Raw genomic sequence first — 18,259 nt, 5'->3', positions numbered from 1 at the left:
CCTGTAGTCCCAGCTACTCAGGAGGCTGAGGTGGGAGGATTGCTTGATCCCAGGAGGCAGAGGTTGCTGTGATCCACGCCACTTGCACTCCAGCCTGCGTGACAAAGTCAGAACTCTGTCAAAAAAAAAAAAAAAAAAAAGGCCAGGCATGGTGGCTCACACCTGTAAGCCCAGCAATTTGGGAGGCCAAGGTGGGCAGATCACGAGGTCAGGAGATCAAGACCATCCTGACCAACATGGTGAAACTCCGTCTCTACTAAAAATACAAAAATTAGCTGAGTGTGGTGGCATGCACCTGTAGTCCACCTCTACTGGGGAGGCTGAGGCAGGAGAATTGCTTGAACCTAGGAGACAGAGGTTGCAGTGAGCTGAGATGGTGCCAGTGCATTCCAGCCTGGTGAGAGTGAGACTCCATCAGAAAGAAAGAAAAAAAGAAAGAGAGAGAGAGAGAGAGGGAAGGAAGAAAAGGAAAGGAGGGAGGGAGGGAGGGAGGGAGGGAGGGAAGGGACTTTGATTTAGTGCTTTTATTTTATTTACAGACCTTATTCAGGTTTTGCCAACTGTGCCTATAATGCCCTTTAGAGCAGAAAAATTCCAGATTTTGTACTGCATTTAGTTGTTATGTCTATTTACTCTCTCTCTCTCAATTTTTTTTGAGACGGAGTTTTGTTCTTGTTGCCCAGGCTAGAGTGCAATGGTGCAATCTTGGCTCTCTGCAACCCCTGCCTCCTGGATTCAAGTGATTCTCCTGCCTCAGCCTCCTGAGTAGTTGATATTACAGGCATGAATCTCTTTAGTAGAGGTGGGGTTTCTCCATATTGGTCTGGCTGGTCTTGAACTCCCGACTTCAGGTGATCTGCCCACCTTGGCCTCCCAAAGTGCTGGGATTACAGGTGTAAGCCACCATGCCTGGCCTACTTAGTCTCTTTTAATTTGCAGCAGTTCCTTAGTTTTTCTTTGCCTTCATGACATTAACATTTTTTCAAGAATACAGGACAGGTATTTTGCAGAACGTCCCTCAGATTGGGTTTGTCTGATGTTTCCTACAAGCTACATTTAGGTTGTGCACTGTTGTCAGGAACATCATGGAAATGATGCTGTTTTTGTCAGTGCATTATCTCAGGAGGAGCATGATATCTGTTATGTTACTGGTGATGGTAACTTTAATCACATGTTTAAGGAGGTGCCTGCCATGTTTCTCCAGTATAGTTATTGTTTTTCATGTTGTAATTAATAAGCATCTATATCTTACTAGTTTTAGCATCATTTAGTTATAATGATGCTATCCGGTGGTAATTTTCTAATTCCACTGTTCTTTCTATATTTATCAGTTTGTTTTCAACTACTAAGAAGAACTTTACCTTGTGTAGTGAATTCTTAGGTATTAGGTTGCCTCTGCATTTTTTTTTTTTGACACGGAGTCTCTATCACCCAGGTTGGAGTGCAGTGACGTGATCTTAGCTCCCTGCAAACTCCACCTCCTGGGTTTAAGCAATTCTCTTGTCTCAGCCTCCCAAGCAGCTGGGATTACAGGCATGTACCTGTAATTTTTGTTTGTTTTTTAGAATGTAAAGTTTTCATTTATTTATGTTTTAAAATTTTATTTTACTTGAAGTTTTGGAATACATGTGCAGAACATGTAGGTTTGTTACATGGGTAAACATGTGCCATGGTGGTTTGCTGTATCTATCAACCCATCACCTAGGTATTAAGCCTCTCATGCATTAGCTATTTGTCCTGATGCTCTCCCTCCCCTCACCCTGCTGACAGGTCCCAGTGTATGTTGCTCCCTTCCCTGTGTCGAGGTGTTCTCATTGTTCAACTCTCACTTATGAGTGAGAACATGTCGTGTTTGGTTTTCTGCTCCTGTGTTAGTTTGCTGAGGGTGATGGCTTCCAGCTTCATCTATGTCCCTGCAAAGGACATGATCTCATTCCTTTTTATGGCTGCATAGTATTCCATGGTATATATGTACCACATTTTCTTTATCCAGTCTATCATTGATGGGCATTTGGGTTGGTTCCATGTCTTTGCTATTGTGAATAGTGCTGCAATAAACATACGTGTGCATGTGTCTTTATAATAGAATGATTTATATTCCTTTGGGTAAATACCCAGTAATGGGATTGCTGGGTCAAATGGTATTTCTGGTTCTAGATCCTTGAGTAATCATCACACTGTCTTCCACAATGGTTGAACTAATTTACATTCCCATCAATAGTATAAAAGTGTTCCTATTTCTCCACAGCCTCACCAGCATCTGTTGTTTCTTGACTTTTTAATAATCGCCATTCTGACTAGCATGAGATGATATCTCATTGTGGTTTTGATTTGTATTTCTCTAATGATCAGTAATGTTGAGCTTTTTAAATACATGTCTTCTTTTGAGAAGTATCTGTTCATGTCATTTGCCCACTTTTTGATGTTTTTTTTCCTTGTACATTTGTTTAAGTTCTTTGTAAATTCTGAATATTAGACCTTTGTCAGATGGAGAGATTGCAAAAATTTTCTCCCATTCTGTAAGTTGCCTGTTCACTCTGATGATAGTTTCTTTTGCTGTGCAGAAGCTCCTCAGTTTAATTAGATACCATTTGTTAATTTTAGCTTTTTGTAATTGCTTTTGGCGATTTCATCATAAAATCTTTGCCCATGCCTATGTTCTGAATGATATTGCCTAGATTTTCTTCTAGGGTTTTTATGGTTTTGGGTTTTACATTTACGTATTTAATCCATCTTGGGTTAATTTTTGTATAAGGTGTAAAGAAGGGGTCCAGTTTCAGTTTTCTGCATATGGCTAGTCACTCTTCCCAGCATCATTTATTAAATAGGGAATTCTTTCCCATTACTTATTTTTGTCAGGTTTATTGAAGATCAGATGGTTGTAGATTTGTGGTATTATTTCTGAGGTCTCTATTCTGTTCCATTGGTCTTTGTGTCTGTTTTGGTACCATGCTGTTTTGGTTACTGTAGCCTCATAGTATAGTTTGAAGTCAGGTAGTGTGATGCCTCCAGTTTTTTCTTTTCTTTTTTTTTTTTTTTGCTTAGGATTGTCTTGGCTATACAGGACCTTTTTTTAGTTCCATATGAATTTTAAAGTAGTTTTTTCTAATTATGTGAATAATGTCAATGGTAGTTTGATGGGAATAGCATTGAATCTGTAAATTACTTTGGGCAGTATGTTCATTTCCATGATACTGTCTTCCTATCCATGAGGATGAAATGTTTTTTCATTTGTTTGTGTCCTCTCTTATTTCCTTGAGCAGTGGTTTGTAGTTCTCCTTGAAGAGGTCCTTCACATTCCTTGTTAGCTGTATTTTTAGGTTTTTTATTCTCTTTGTAGCAATTGTGAATGGGAGTTCATTCACGATTTAGTTCTCTGTTTGTCTATTGTTGGTGTATAGAAATGCTTGTGATTTTTGCATATTGATTTTGTATCCTGAGCCTTTGCTGAAGTTGCTTATCAGCTTAAGGAGATTTTGGGCTGAGACGCTGGGGTTTTCTAGATATAGGATCATGTCATCTGCAAACAGAGACGGTTTGACTTCCTTTTTTCCTATTTGGATACCCTTTATTTCTTTCTCTTGCCTGATTGCCCTGGGGAGAACTTGCAATACAATGTTGAGTAGGAGTGGTGAGAGAAAGCATCCTTATCTTGTGCTGGTTTATGCTTCCAGCTTTTGCCCATTCAGTATGTTATTTGCTGTGGGTTTCTCATAAATAGCTTTGAGATATGTTCCATAAATACCTAGTTTATTAAGAATTTTTAAATGAAGGAATGTTGAATTTTATCAAAAGCCTTTTCTGCATCTGTTGAGATAATCATGTGGGTTTTTTTGTCATTGGTTTTGTTTATATGATGGATTGCATTTATTGATTTGCATATGTTGAACCAGCCTTGCATCTCAGGGATAAAGCTGACTAGATCATGGTGGATAAACTTTTTGATGTGCTGCTGGATTCAATTTTCCAGTATTTTATTGAGGATTTTTGTATCAATGTTCATCAGGGATATTGGCCTGAAGTCTTCTTCTTTTGTTGTGTCTCTACCAGGTTTTAGCATCAGGATGATGGCTTCATAAAATGAGTTAGGAAGGAGTCCCTCCTTTTCAATTATTATGAACAGTTTCAGAAGGAATGGTACCAAATCCTCTTTGAACCTCTGATAGAATTTGGCTTTGAATCCATCTGGTCCTGGGCTTTTTTGAGTTGGTAGGCCATTTATTACTGCCTCAATTTCAGAACTTGTTATTGATCTATTCAAGGATTTGACTTCTTCCTGGTTTAGTCTCAGGAGGGTGTATATGTCCAGGAATTTATCAATTACTTCTAGATTTTCTAGTTTATTTGCATAAACTAGAAATACTATTTATAGTATTCTCTGATGGTAGTTTGTATTTCTGTGGGGTCAGTGGTGATATCCTCTTTATCATTTTTTATTGTGTCTATTCGATTCTTTTCTCTTTTCTTGTTAGTATAGCTATCATTCTACCTATTTTATTATTTTTTTCCAAAAAACCAGATCCTGGATTCATTGATTTTTTTTAAGGATTCTTCATGTCTCTATCTCCTTCAGTTCCACTCTGATCTTAGTTATTTCTTGTCTTCTGCTAGGTTTTGAATTTGTTTGCTTTTGCTTCTCTAGTTCTTTCAGTTGTAATGTTGATTTGAGATTTTTCTAGCTTTCTGATGTGGTTATGTAGTGCTATAAATTTTCTTCTTAACACTGCTTTAGCTAAGTCCCAGAGATTCTGGTACATTGTCTCTTTGTTCTCATTGGTTTTAAAGAACTTCTTCATATCTGCCTTAATTTCATTATTTAGCCAGGGGTCATTCAGGAGCAGGTTGTTCAATTTCCATGTAGTTGTGTGGTTTTGAGTGAGTTTGTTGATCTTGAGTTTTAATTTCATTGCACCATGATCTGAGAAATTGTTTGTTATGATTTCAGTTCTTTTGCATTTGCTGGGGAATGTTTTATTTCCAATTATGTGATCAATTTTAAAGTAAGTGCCATGCGGTAATGAGAAGAACGTATATTCTGTTGTTTTGGGGTGGAGAGTTCTGTAGATATCTAACAGGTCCACTTGATCCAGAGCTGAGTTCAAGTCCCAAATATCTTTGTTAATTTTCTATTTCATTGATCTGTTTAATATTGACAGTGGGGTGTTAAAGTCTCCCACTATTACTGTATGGGAGTCTAAGTCTCTTTGTAGGTCTCTAAAAACTTGTTGCATAAATCTAGGTGCTCCTGTATTGGGTGCATATATATTTAGAATAGTTAGCTCTTTTTGTTGAATTGATCCCTTTACCATTATGTAATACCTTTTGTCTTTTTTGATCTTTGTTGGTTTAAAGTCTGTTTTATCAGAAACTAGGATTGCAACCCCTGCTTTTTCCTGCTTTCCATTTTCTTGGTAAATTTTCCTCTATCCTTTTATTTTGAGCCTCTGCATGTCTTTGCATGTGAGATGGGTCTCTTGAATACAGCACATTGATGAGTCCTGACTTTTTATCTAATTTGCCATTCTATGTCTTTTTATTGGGGCATTTAGCCTGTTTACATTTAAGGTTAATATTGTTATGTGTGAATTTGATCCTGTCATCATAATGCTAGCTGGTTACTTTGTACACTAGTGATACAGATTCTTCATAATGTCATTGGTCTTTGTATTTCAGTATGTTTTTGCAGTGGCTGGTACTGGTTTTTCCTTTCCATATTTATTGCTTCCTTCAGGACCTCTTGCAAGACAGGCCTGGTGGTGATGAATTCCCTTAGCATTTGCTTGCCTGAAAAGGATTTTATTTCTCCTTCAGTTATGAAGCTTAATTTGGCCAGTTATGAAATTTTGGGTTGAAAATTCTTTTCTTTAAGAATGTTGAATATTGGCCTCCCACTCTTTTCTGACTTGTAGGATTTCCGCTGAGAGATCCATTGTTAGTCTAATGGGCTTCCCTTTGTAGGTGACCTGGCCTTTCTCTCTGGCTGCCCTTAACACTTTTTCCTTCATTTTGACCTTGGAGAATCTGATGATTGTGTGTCTTGAGGTTGATCTTCTCATATCTTACTGGGGTCCTCTGTATTTCCTAAATTTGAATGTTGGCCTGTCTTGGTAGGTTGGGGAAGTTCTCCTGGATGATATTCTGAAGTGTATTTTCCAAATGGTTCCTTTCTCCCCATCTCTTTTAGGTACTCCAATCAGTTGTAGGTTCAGTCTTTTTCCATAGTCCCATAGTTCTACAAGGTTCTGTTCTTTTTTTTTACTATTCTTTTTTCTCCATTCTTGTCTGCTTGCCTTATTTCAGCAAGCTGGTCTTCGAGCTCTGATATTCTTCATTGTGCTTGATTGATTCGGTTATTAATACTTGTGTATGCTTCATGGAGTTCTTGTGCTGTGATTTTTTTATCTCCATCAGGTCATTTATGGTCTTCTTTAGACTGGTTATTCTAGTTAGCAGCTCCTTTTATCATGGTACTTAGCTTCTTTGCATTGGGTTAGAACATGCTCCTTTACCTCAGTGAAGTTGTTGTTAAGCACCTTCAGAAGTTTACTTCTGTTAATTCATCCATCTCATCCTCTGTCCAATTCTGTGCCCTGCATGAGAGGTGTTGTGATCATCAGGTGGTGTGTGGCCCCCCCGAGAGCCACCTGGGACAGGGGAGCCCCTACCCTCAGCCAAGGGAGGCAGTGAGTGAGCATGCTACCCATCCGGGAAAGGCACTCTGGCCTTTTGGGTTTTCAGGGTTTTTTCACTGTTTCTTTCTGATCTTCATGAGTTTGTTTGGTTTCGATCTTTGAGGCTGCTGACCCTTGGATGAGGTTTCTGTGGGGACTTTTCTGTTGTTGCTTTCTGTTTGTTTGTTTTTCTTTCAATAGGTCCCTTCACTGCAGGGCTGCTGGAGTTTGCCGGGAGTTCATTTCAGGCTCTATTCATCCGGGTCACTCCCGCACCTGGAGGTGTCACCTGAGGAGGCTGGAGAACAGCAAAAATGGGTGCCTGCTCCTTCCTCTGGGATCTCTGACCTCGAGGGACACCCACCTGACGCCAGTAGGAAAACTCCTGTATAGGGTGTCTGGTGACCCCTGTTGGGGGATGGATGTCTCACCCAGTTGAGGGGCATGGGAACCAGGACCCATTTAACGAAAGACTTTGGCTTTCCCTTGATGGAGGGGATGAGTTCTGTCCCTGAGTCCTTGGTTGGAGTTGTTGGAGTTCCTGCAGGGAGGCCCCACCCAGTGAGGAGGGATGAGATAGGGTCCGGCCTGAAGGGGCAGCGTGGCCACAGCCTGCCACAGCCAGTGTGCTGTGCTGTGGGGAACACCTCCTGGACCAAGCTGTCCAGTCTCCCTGGCTCCAGCGGGGAAAAATGCAGCTTGCAGCTACAGTGATGACTGCTGCTCTTCCCCTGGGAGCTTAGTGTCTTAGGTAGCTAGCAGCAGTGGTGATGGCTGCTGCCCCTCCCCCAGGGAGCTCAGATGGCTTAGACAGCAGGTAGCAGCAGTGGTGATGGCCACCCCTCCCTCAGGGAGCTCTGTTGTCTCAGGCAACCACAGTGATGGCTGCCACCCCTCGGCCAAGGAGCTCAGATGGCTTAGACAGCAGGCAGCAGCATTGCTAATGGCTACCCCCCCCAGCCCAACTTGGTGGTCATAGGCAGATTCCAGCTGAGTGGCTATTCAGAATATATGTGGCTCCATGGTTGGGACCCAAGGCCCCGGTGGCGTGGGCTCATGAGTGGGATATTCACGAGGGTTACGCAATTCCAGGTAAAAAGGCTGGTTTTCCCGGATGGGTAGCATGCTCACTCACTGCCTCCCTTGGCTGAGGGTAGGGGCTCCCCTGCCCCAGGTGGCTCTCGGGGGGGCCACACACCACCCTGCTCTTCCCTCCTCTCCATGGGTCACATCAACTGCCTCGTCAGTCCTGATGACACAACGTGGATACCTCAGCTGCTGGTGCAGGATTTGCATGTTGGTTTGGTTCTTCTTGGTAGGAGCCTCTAATTTCCTGCTTCTAGTTGGCCATTTTGGCCCCGCCCCAACTTTTGTAGTTTTAGTAGGGTTGAGGTTTCACCATGTTGGCCAGGCTGGTCTTGAACTCATGACCTCAAGTGATCTGCCTGCCTCAGCCTCCCAAAGTCCTGGGATTACAGGCATGAGCCACTGTGCCTGGCGCTCTGCATTCATTTTGGACACAAGTTTAAATTTTCCATACCAGAAGCAGAGCTCAGTCACCCTTGACACAGTTTCCAGGTCTATACCACACCCACATGGCCCAAGCCAGTGTTCAGAGAGAAGTTCTTTGAGACATTTCTCCTGCCCAGCAGAGTGGGTTCCTCACTTTCCTGCCACTTCCTTTAAATGGAATTTCAGACATTTGCTTGTAAATTTAGTGACTCACCCTATTCCCTAATATATACCACTAATTGTCCCATGCTTTTCTCTCAATTGCCCCATGCTTTTCTCTCTCTGCCTGACTTGTCATTCCTGCCTCATATGATTTGGGGCTGGAGAGCTGCCCTCCCAGCTCATGGTTCCCTCCCTGCCCAGGATCCGCAAGTAAAGAAGCTTTGAACTTGTTTCCTATTTTGGTGGTGCATTGAATTTGTGCCTTGCATCTGAAGAAGCAGGGGCTGTCCTAGGCTGGGTTTTCCCCAGTATGCCAGGGAGAACACAAGGTTGTGTTCCTGGTGCCAGAGCGACAGTCAGATATAAACTAGACACAGGCCATACAAGAGCTGCAAGGGCATCTACCAGCATAAACAAGTTTTCCACGTGAGGCACCCCCTGGTCATGGGCATTAGGTCATCTTCCAGGTAAAACCTGTATTCTGTGAAGGGCACACTCTAAACACCCTTATCCAGTTCCTCTCGCTTCCTGTTAGAACAGCATTGCTAGCAGCTCTGGTACTGGAACCCCAATTTAGCTGGGGGCTCTTAAATCAACTGGCCATGAAGGATGGGATGTGTTGGTGCAGGGTATACACCGCCACAATGCCTATTAGCTGTGAATGGCTTACTAGCTGCCACTCCCAGATGGCCCAGTCCCTTCGGGAAGGAACCACTGCTTGCTAGTAACTGTAGCTGCTTTGCACTGCTGTGTCACTGCTGTTGTCAGGTATTGCCTTGGGGATTCTCTTAAAATTGTGGTGGCTGTGAATAGCACTTGGAGCCACAGGACTCCCTGCAGCTCTGCGGGCAGGTCCCAGTATAAGAAGGGTCTGTTTTCCTGTGCGGCATCACCTGTCCTTCCTAGGATCAGGTCCTTAGACATTGGGCTACTACTTTAAGGCATGCAGCCCTTTGTGCCAGGTGCACTGTTTGAGCGACCTAGGATCTTGTTAGTGGTCAGGACTGTGCTGGCTATAGGTGGTGAAATCCTGGTGTTGAGCCAGAGCAAGCTGTCCAGGATGGTGGTGCTCTACCTCCATCTTGCCGGTGATAGAGACACGAGCTCCCAGGCTCCTGCAGAACAAGGACTCCCCCTTAGTAAAGTCAGAGAGGGTAATACAATGCTGGTTTTTCTGTGTTGGTGAAGTGGATGTGGGGTGAAATGATCAAATTGCCTAACCCTAGCCTCAGATGGGGGTGACTTCACCTGAGGCCTCATGAAGCCTTGCAGGAGTAGGTGCCGTTGGAGCCTGCAGGGGCCTACAGGAACCTACAGAAGGTAGCCACATTCTTTGCTGCTGTCGCCTTTCATCCTTAACTCCAGGGGGTATCATGGGTCTAATCACTGGCCCTGGAATGGGCAAATACAAATGTCCTGAACACCTGATCCCTGCCCCACTAGAGACACCAGAGGATATAAAAAAGCTCTTAGATAAATGCGAATCTCCCATGGAAGCTGCGAGGGTTAACTCAGTGCTACTGCCTGTAAACATGCAACGCTCTAGTGCTGCACTCCTGGGGTTTGGGAGCCAACCCTAGCACTAATTTAAAAGAATGATTGTAGTGGTAGACACTGACCCTGATCCTTCAGAGGAGTGACTGGCACACCCTGGAACAGGAGACAGCGGCATATGAGTCTGCAGTGAGGCATCTCTTCCCCAGGTGTTCCTGGTCACTCACCACAGAGGTCAATTGATGCCACCAGGAACTTAACAGGAAAAAATCCAGAAAGAGCGAGAAAAGAAAAAATATATATACAGACATATCTGGGAGACAGTGCGTATTTGGTTCCAGACCACAACAATAAAGTGACTGGCTCAAAAAAGAAAGTCACACAAATTTTTTGGTTTCCCAGTGCATATAAAGTTATGGTTACGTGATACTGCAGTCTATTAAGTGTGCAATAGCACCATGTCTAAAAAACAATGTACATACCTTACATTAAAAAAATACTTAATTGCTGGAAAACACTAATGATCATCAGAGCCTTCAGTGAACAGTAATCTTTTTGCTGGTGGAGAGTCTTGCCTTGACGTCGATGGCTGCTGACTGATCAGGGTGGTGGTTGCTGAAGATTGGGGTGGTTGTGGCCATTTCTTAAAATACGATGAAAATTAAGTTTGCCACATCAATTAACTCTTCCTTTCACAAAATATTTTTCTGTAGTGTGTGATGCTGTTTGATGGCATTTTAACCACAGTTAAACTTCTTTCAAAATTGGGATCAGTCCTCTAAAACTCTGCCACTGCTTTATTAGCTAAGTTTAAGTAAAGTAATAAATCATTCCTTGTCATTTCAACAATGTTTACAGCATCTTCACCAGAGTAGACTCATCTCAATAAACCTCTTTCTTTGCTTATCTGTAAGAAGCAACTTTTCATTTGTTCAAGCCTGACCATGAGACTACAGCAGTTCAGTCACATCTTCAGGCTCCACTTCTGTTTCTGGTTCTCTTGCTGTTTCTACAACATCTGTAGTTACTTCCTCCATTGAAGTCTTGAGCCACGAAAAGTCATCCATGAGTGTTGGAATCAACTCTTCCAAACTCTTGTTAATGTTGATATTTTGACTTCCTCCCAGGAATCATGAATGTTCTTAATGGCATCTAGAATGGTGAATCCTTTCCAGAAGGTTTTCTATTTATTTTGCTCAAATCCATCAAAGGAATCACTATCTATAGCAGCTATAGCCTTACAAAATGTTTCTTAAATAATAAGACTTGGAAGCCAAAATTACTCCTTGCTCCATGGGCTGCAGAATGGACTTCGCGTCAGCAGGCATCAACACAGCATTCATCTCCTTGTACATCTCCATCAGGGGTCTTTGGGGACCAGGTGCCTTGTCAGTGAGCAGTAATATTTTGAAATGAATCTTTTCTTCTGAGCAGTAGGTTTCAACAGTGGCTTAAAATATTCAGTAAACCATGCTGTAAACAGATGTGCTCTCATCTCGGCTTTGTTGTTCCATTTCCAGAGCACAGGCAGAGTAGATTCAGCACACTGCATAAGGGCCCTAGGATTTTTAGAATAGTAAATGAGCATTGGCTTCAACTGCCAGTCACCATCTGCATTAGCCCCTAATGAGAGAATCAGCCCACCCTTTGAAGCTTTGAAGCCAGGCATTGACTTCTCTTTTCTAGCTAGGAAGGTCCTAGATGGCATCTTCTAACGGGAGACTGTTTCATCTACATTGAGCATCTGTTTAATGTAGCCATCTTCATCAATTATCTTAGCCAGGTCTTCTGGATAACTTGCTGCAGCTTCTCCAACAGCACCTGCTGCTTCACTTTGCACTTTTATGTCATGGTGTTGGCTTCTTTCCTTAAACCTCATGAACCAACCTCTGCTAGCTTCAAACATTTCTTCTGCAACTTCATTGCCTCTCTCAGCCTTTGTAGAATGAAAGAGGGTTAGGGTCTTGCTCTGGATTAGGTTTTGGTTTAAGGAAATGTTGAGACCACTTTGATGATCTATTCAGGCCACTAATACTTTCTTGATAACAGCAATAAGGCAGTTTTCTTGCTCATTATTTGTGTGTTCACTGGAGTAGCACTCTTCATTTTCTTCAAGAACTCTTCCTTTGCATTCACAAGTTGGATAACTGTTGCAAGAGGCCTGCCTTTCATCCTGTCTTGGCTTTCGACATACCTTCTCCAGTAAGCTTATTCCTCTCTTGGCATTGATTTAAAGTGAGTGGAGAGTGATTCTTTCACTTTAATACTTAGAGGCCGTTGTAGGGTTATTATTATTATTTTTTTTTTTCTGAGATGGAGTCTTGCTCCGTTGCCCAGGCTGGAGTGCAGTGGCATGATCTTGGCTTACTGCAACCTCCGCTTCCCGGGTTCAAGCGATTCTCTCTCCTGCCTCAGCCTCCTGAGTAGCTAGGATTACAGGCATGCACCACCATGCCCGGCTAATTTTTGCATTTTTAGTAGAGACAGGGTTTTACCATGTTGGTTAGGCTGGTCTCAAACTCCTGATGTTGTGATCTGCCCGCCTCAGCTTCCCACGGTGCTGGGATTATAGGCATGAGCCACCGCACCTGATCCCAGTGTAGGGCTATTAATCCTCCTTCCTTGTCCTCCTTCTTCTTCTTTTTCTTCCAGAGACAGAGTCTTGTTCTGCTGGTCTCAAACTCCTGGGCTCAAGTGATACTCCTGTCTTGGCCTCCTTAAGTGCTGGGATTAGTGTGAGCTACTGTGCCCAGCCCTAATTTCAATGTTGTCCTGTCTTAGGGAATAGGGAAGCCTAGGGAGAGGGAGAGAGACGAGGAAACGGTGGGTCTGTGGAGCAGTCACAACACACACATTTATCCACTAAGTTCACTGTCTTATATGGGTGTGGCTGGTGACACCCCAAAACAATTACAATGGTAACATCAAAGATCACTAACCACAGATCACATAGCACATATATTAATCCTGGAAAAGTTTAAAATATTGTGAACATCAGAAAAATGTGACATAGAGACATGCATGATGTGAGTACATGATGTTGGCAAATGACACTGATAGATTTGCTGGACTCAGGGTTGTCCAAAACCTTCAATTTGTAAAAAACACAGTACCTGTGAAGCACAATGAAGTGGAGCACAATAAAATGATGTATGTCTGTATATTTATTTTAGCCATCTGGAAATATAAGGCATTCTAAAGATTTCATTTGAAGAAAAAAAGGAAAAAGGGACTGATTATATTGAGGAGTTGGGGGGCTGTCTCAGAGAGAGGCTCTCTCCTGGAGGCAGTGGGACCCTTTCCTCCTCCTGCTTTTCCTCTTATCAACTAGAGACAGAAACTAAGAACTTTGGCTTCAGGTAGATAAAAGCGGAGAGAGAGATGGGGGAGAGAGAGAGAGAAAGAGAGAGGGAGGGAGGGAGGGAGAGAGAGAGAGAGAGAGAGAGAGAGAGAGACTGTTGCTTTAGGCAGCTTCAAATTCAAGAAAAACGTTAAACTTTAAGTGCTGAGTAAATTCCAGGTCTAGCAAACATAATGCTAACCCTAGATTACTCACTGGTTTATGAACAAACCCTTAGATACAGGGGGAAATAAAAAGTAATTAAATAAATTATTTGTAAAATGTTTTAATATAAATAGTTTATAATAAATTGTATATATGATATAATTCCATATTTGATTCTATTGGATATTTATAATTTATATACTAAAGAATTTACATAACAAAGATAAAATGAGTACTGATTGGCATTTGTGCTTCTACAATATAGGTCCCAATTTAACTTTAATATTTGCTAAAATTCACCGATTAACAACAATTCGTGAACTTAATCTAATACTGGGGCTGAAAGTACAGATATACCTGGGGATCCCACTAAGCTTAAACACTCTGCCCCTATAACCTTGAAAAGGTAACTAAATATAAAATAGAAACAATGAATATGCCCAGTTTAACTATAGCCTTGTCTAAATTTCTCATAGTTATATGCCCATTGGTATAAAACAGTCTGTGTTAAGACATTGATGCTCTGACACACTAAGCAATAAAGCATAATTAAAATAAGTATGGCATTTACAAATTGGCTTGATAAAATGGGACTCCATGAATCCCAAGTTAAGATAGTTAATATGGCCCAGTGTAAGTTAAAGTAAGGCCTCAAGTATTAAAATCTGTTATGTAAAACCTAATCAATAAAGGGATGAGTATCCATACCACTTTCCATTTCCCTGTTCCTAATATTTCCCTGTTTCCAAATCTGAAAAAAAAAAAAGCAAATAAAGGATGCTTTATGATGGATTACTACAACCTCAGTGCTGTGGTTCCATCTACCAGGGACCTTATACCCAATACCAGATATTAGTAAGATTTCTAACTTTATTCAGTCCTCATCTGGTATATATTTTGTTTTTAAAGATTTGGCTAACATTCTGTTTAGTGCCTATTTCAACAGCCTCTTAGCTGCAGTTTGCTTCCACCTCTGAAGGGTCACAGTACACCTTTTTAGGGTATTTACAGGGGACAGCTTTGTCATCACATACAGTCTTTGCAGACAAGATCTTAATGACTTTCACCTTCTCCAGAAGCACAGGTACAACATTGCATTGAGGACGTCCTCCTCCAAGGAGATTCGTTTGATACATGCATCAAGAATATTTATGGTCAGTATGTCTTATAGTACTTTTAGGGTTATAGTATGTCTTATAGTATTTAGAGTACTTTTAGGGTTCTGGTGGCAACATATTCTTCCTTTACAAATTTTACTTCTAAACTAAAATCAACAGGCACTCCTGTGAGTGTCCTCAAAAAACTCCTTCTCTGTGGAGACTTTGGCAACCTTCTGTAATGCCTTCTGGAATCTCTGGACCACTTATGGTGACCGTTAGTTGTACCAGGGCTTTTGATGCAACATATTGTCCCTTTTGGCCTTGTACCACACATCATTGAAGCAATAAATGATCGGCTACCTACTGGGTTCTCTTGGACATAGAGGCTCTCATAGACCCTGAGCCTGTGACCCTCTGTGCCCAGCTGCTCATTATGCTTTGGGTCATGGAAACAGCACCCCTACAGAGGGCCCAGCTGCTGAGACCTCTCTAAGCCAGGATGGAGCCAAACCTTGGCCCTCTGGATATTCCTCCTACAGAAGGGGGCGGCTTCCCTTGTCCTCAATCCCTTGCCAGATGCCAGGGTGCTAGAGGAGGTCACCCCCAAACATGCCCCTTGAGTACCTGGAAAGCCCCCCAGTATTGGTATTCACTGAGTGAACAGTAATAGCAGTTCGTAGACTACATGAATGGTACTGAGGCTCTCATAGGTGATGGAGCTTGGTGGAGGTCCTATGACTCGGCGAGTAAGAGGACCACCCGCTCGCCAGATCTCTTAGCCAGGATATCCCTAATAAAGGACAGGACCCAAGAAACAACACACTTCCCCAAACTTCAGGCAGTCATCTTAGCACTAGATGCCCTCACCAACAAACAATCCCATCTTCACATTTATCATAAATGATTAGGCCATTATCCAAAAATTGTCCCCATCAAGGTAAAAAAAATGCCCCCAAATCCCCCAAAACTCTGGAATCTCTTGCTTCATAGATGCCCAAAGTATAAGTCAAAATCAAGCATTACCACATGTACTAAGGCCATAATGCAAGGCCTTACTCGAATGCTCCTTATCCCCTTCAGAGTTGCAGACATTTCTAACAGGAACCAAGGAATACATTTCACTTCTTAGAATGGACACGCTGTGCTCTTAGAGGAGGCATTCAATAGAATTTTCATGTCCCTAGTAGGTCCCAAACAGTCGGTTTAATGGAAAACATAGTGACATCCTCAAAAGACTCCTTTTCAAATTCCAATACAACAAATACACATCTAAAGTTCTCTGGTTAGCCCTAGGCTTTAACCTATTTTTTTCTACATTTTTGATCTCACTCCCATCCCACAAAGGTCAGAGGCCTGATTAAAGGCACACATACTCCTGAGGCCAGGGAGCTGCTTATCTGATAGGGGACCCACTGTAACCTAAACTTCCTCCCAAAACAAAACCCTGCCAGGTACAGATGCACACTATTTTGTTGATTGTTGGTCTGAACATTACTGGTTTGGGTGCTTTCATTGGTTTACAATCCAGATGCCCACACCCTTCAGTAGACCTCACTGTTTCAACCAAACATGAAAAATGCTGAAGCCGCATTAGCTGGATTGGGTTCTAGTCCCACATCCTAGATGACATTGCTCTGGCCTAAAGCCTTGCTGCTGGAGATGATGTCCTCAGAGGACGCTGGAGACTTCCCCAACCAGAGACCTCAACGTTGGGGTGACTTCGCCCCCTGTGCAACTTTACCATTTATGCTAAACCTCCACCCAGCGATGCCCATGCACTTCTAAGACATAAATGGACACAGACATTTTTCCCCTTCTTCTGAACTCATTGTCTGCTTAACCTTGGCTCATGATCCTGGTATATTTCCTGCTCTCTGCTCAGATGTACATGCCCACACTTCCATACCTGAAGGGAACTCCAATACAGGTTACTGCAATTAATGGAGATGATTGCTTTCCCCAGGAGGACCAGCCCTGTATCAGCCAACCCCTCGGCCTCCTGGGGAGAGGACCACCCACTCGTTGGTGTCTTTTCCTACTCCCCGCCCCTCCAGCTTTCTACCACAAGATCCTGCCTTGCATCTCCAAACATAACCACTACAACCATTCTTTCCCCTGAAGGCCACTAGGTCACCACTGCTCAACTTCACATGCTTTACGTTTACAGTATAGTGCGGAGGCAGCAAGGGGTGGATTGTAGCCCATTCTTAGAATTTTATGTTGCCTCAGCATCCATTTGGCATTCAAGTTGCACTTTCTGATACCAGAAGCAGGGCTCAGTCACCCTGGACAGTTTCCAGTTCTACACCACACCCAAATGGCTGAAGCTAGTGGGCAGGGATTAGCATTTAGACACATCTCCCCCACCTACCGACTGGGCTCCCAGCTCTCCTGCTGCTTCCTTTAAAGAGACCATTAAAGCATTTCCCTGGGAACTTAAAGTGACCCACACCCTATTCCCTTATATTTACTGCTAGTTGCCATGCCTCTGCCTGACTCTTCATTCTTGCTTCGCATGACCGGGTGATGGAGGACGACTCTCCCAACTCGTGGCTCCCTCCCTGCCCAGGATCTGCAAGTAAAGAATCTTTGAATTTGTTTCCTTTTGTGGTGGTGCATTGAATTTGTGCCTTGCATCCAAAGAACCAGGGGCTGCCCCAGGCTGTGTTTTTCCCAGGTTACCAGGGAGAACACACGGTCAGGCTCCCAGAGCCTGGTCAGGCAGTGATGGTCAGGCAGGCACAAACAGACACGGGTTGGACAGGAGCCACAGCGGTCTATGCATCTGGCAGAATAAGCAAGTTTCCTGTGTGAGGGACCCCCCGGGTCACAATTCAGGCAATTAGGCATTAGGCCGACTGCCAGCTAAAAGAAGCATCCTGTGAAAGACACACTGTAAACACCCACATCCAGTCCCCCTTCATTTCCCATTAGGGCTTGGTGGCTAGCCGCTCTGGCACTGGAACCTCAGTTTAGCTGGGGGCTCTCCAAACACCTTCATTCCATATGTTTATTTGTTAAGTTATATCAATGTGGACTCTTGGATTTTATTTCAACCAAGAGCCATAGTTATATATATAGATCAGATGGTGTTATATATATATAACATATATATAAAATAAACACATATATATATGTTTATGCTCAATTTGCTCTATGTTTGCCCATTGGAGGAGGCCCCTTCAAGCTGGCTCTTGTGTCATTTTGGTGTATGTCCCGAATTCTTTGAGCACTTTCTGTCACAGAGAGACGTTCTGGCCTCATCTACTACTTTCCCAGCCCCAGACCAGGAATTAGCCAATTCTTCAAGGAATCTTTTAGTTTTTTTTTAAAATAATGCGTTACATAAAGACAGCCAAAGATAATGAGAGAGCCAAGGAAAGCTTCCAGGAGAAAAGATAGAGACAAAATGAAAGAAACAGATACAAGCTACTTGGCAGGAGCAGAGACTAGCCAGGGAGATAAAAACTTAAAATCAATGTGCTATCATTAATATTTTCAGAGCCAAGAGAAGCTGCTGCATCCATTAAAAAGAAGAGGATGCCATGACAAGAAATGATAAGGGAAGTAAAGAACTCTTGGATGTTAAACGTTTGAGAGCATAAATAAAAAGCTCAGTTTGAGGGGTTATGAGATAAAGCTGAGGGAGTATCTAGAAAGGCAAAGAAAAAGACAGAGAAGGAAAACGTAAAAGCAAAAATACAACAGATCAGAGGTCGAAATTCTGAAAGGTAGGGGTTCTAGAGAAAGGGAGCAGGGAAAAGCGGAGGTGAGGTCCCTGGTACGAGCGGGCTGGTTGTAGGCAGACATGAGCA

The 18,259-nt window shown here is 42.8% G+C and overlaps 1 pseudogene; it reads right to left on the bottom strand.

Annotated features, from left to right (window-relative positions):
• Positions 1–10,356: 10,356 nt before the first annotated feature.
• LOC135272246 (tigger transposable element-derived protein 1-like) lies at positions 10,357–14,480 on the bottom strand (annotated as a pseudogene).
• Between the last annotated feature and the right edge of the window lie 3,779 nt (positions 14,481–18,259).

This window comes from Aotus nancymaae, unplaced genomic scaffold, assembly GCF_030222135.1.
Source record: "Aotus nancymaae isolate 86718 unplaced genomic scaffold, 86718_ANA_hifiasm-v0.15.2.pri h1tg000007l, whole genome shotgun sequence".
NCBI lineage: Eukaryota > Metazoa > Chordata > Mammalia > Primates > Aotidae > Aotus > Aotus nancymaae.
This window is presented reverse-complemented; position numbering and strand designations above follow the sequence as displayed.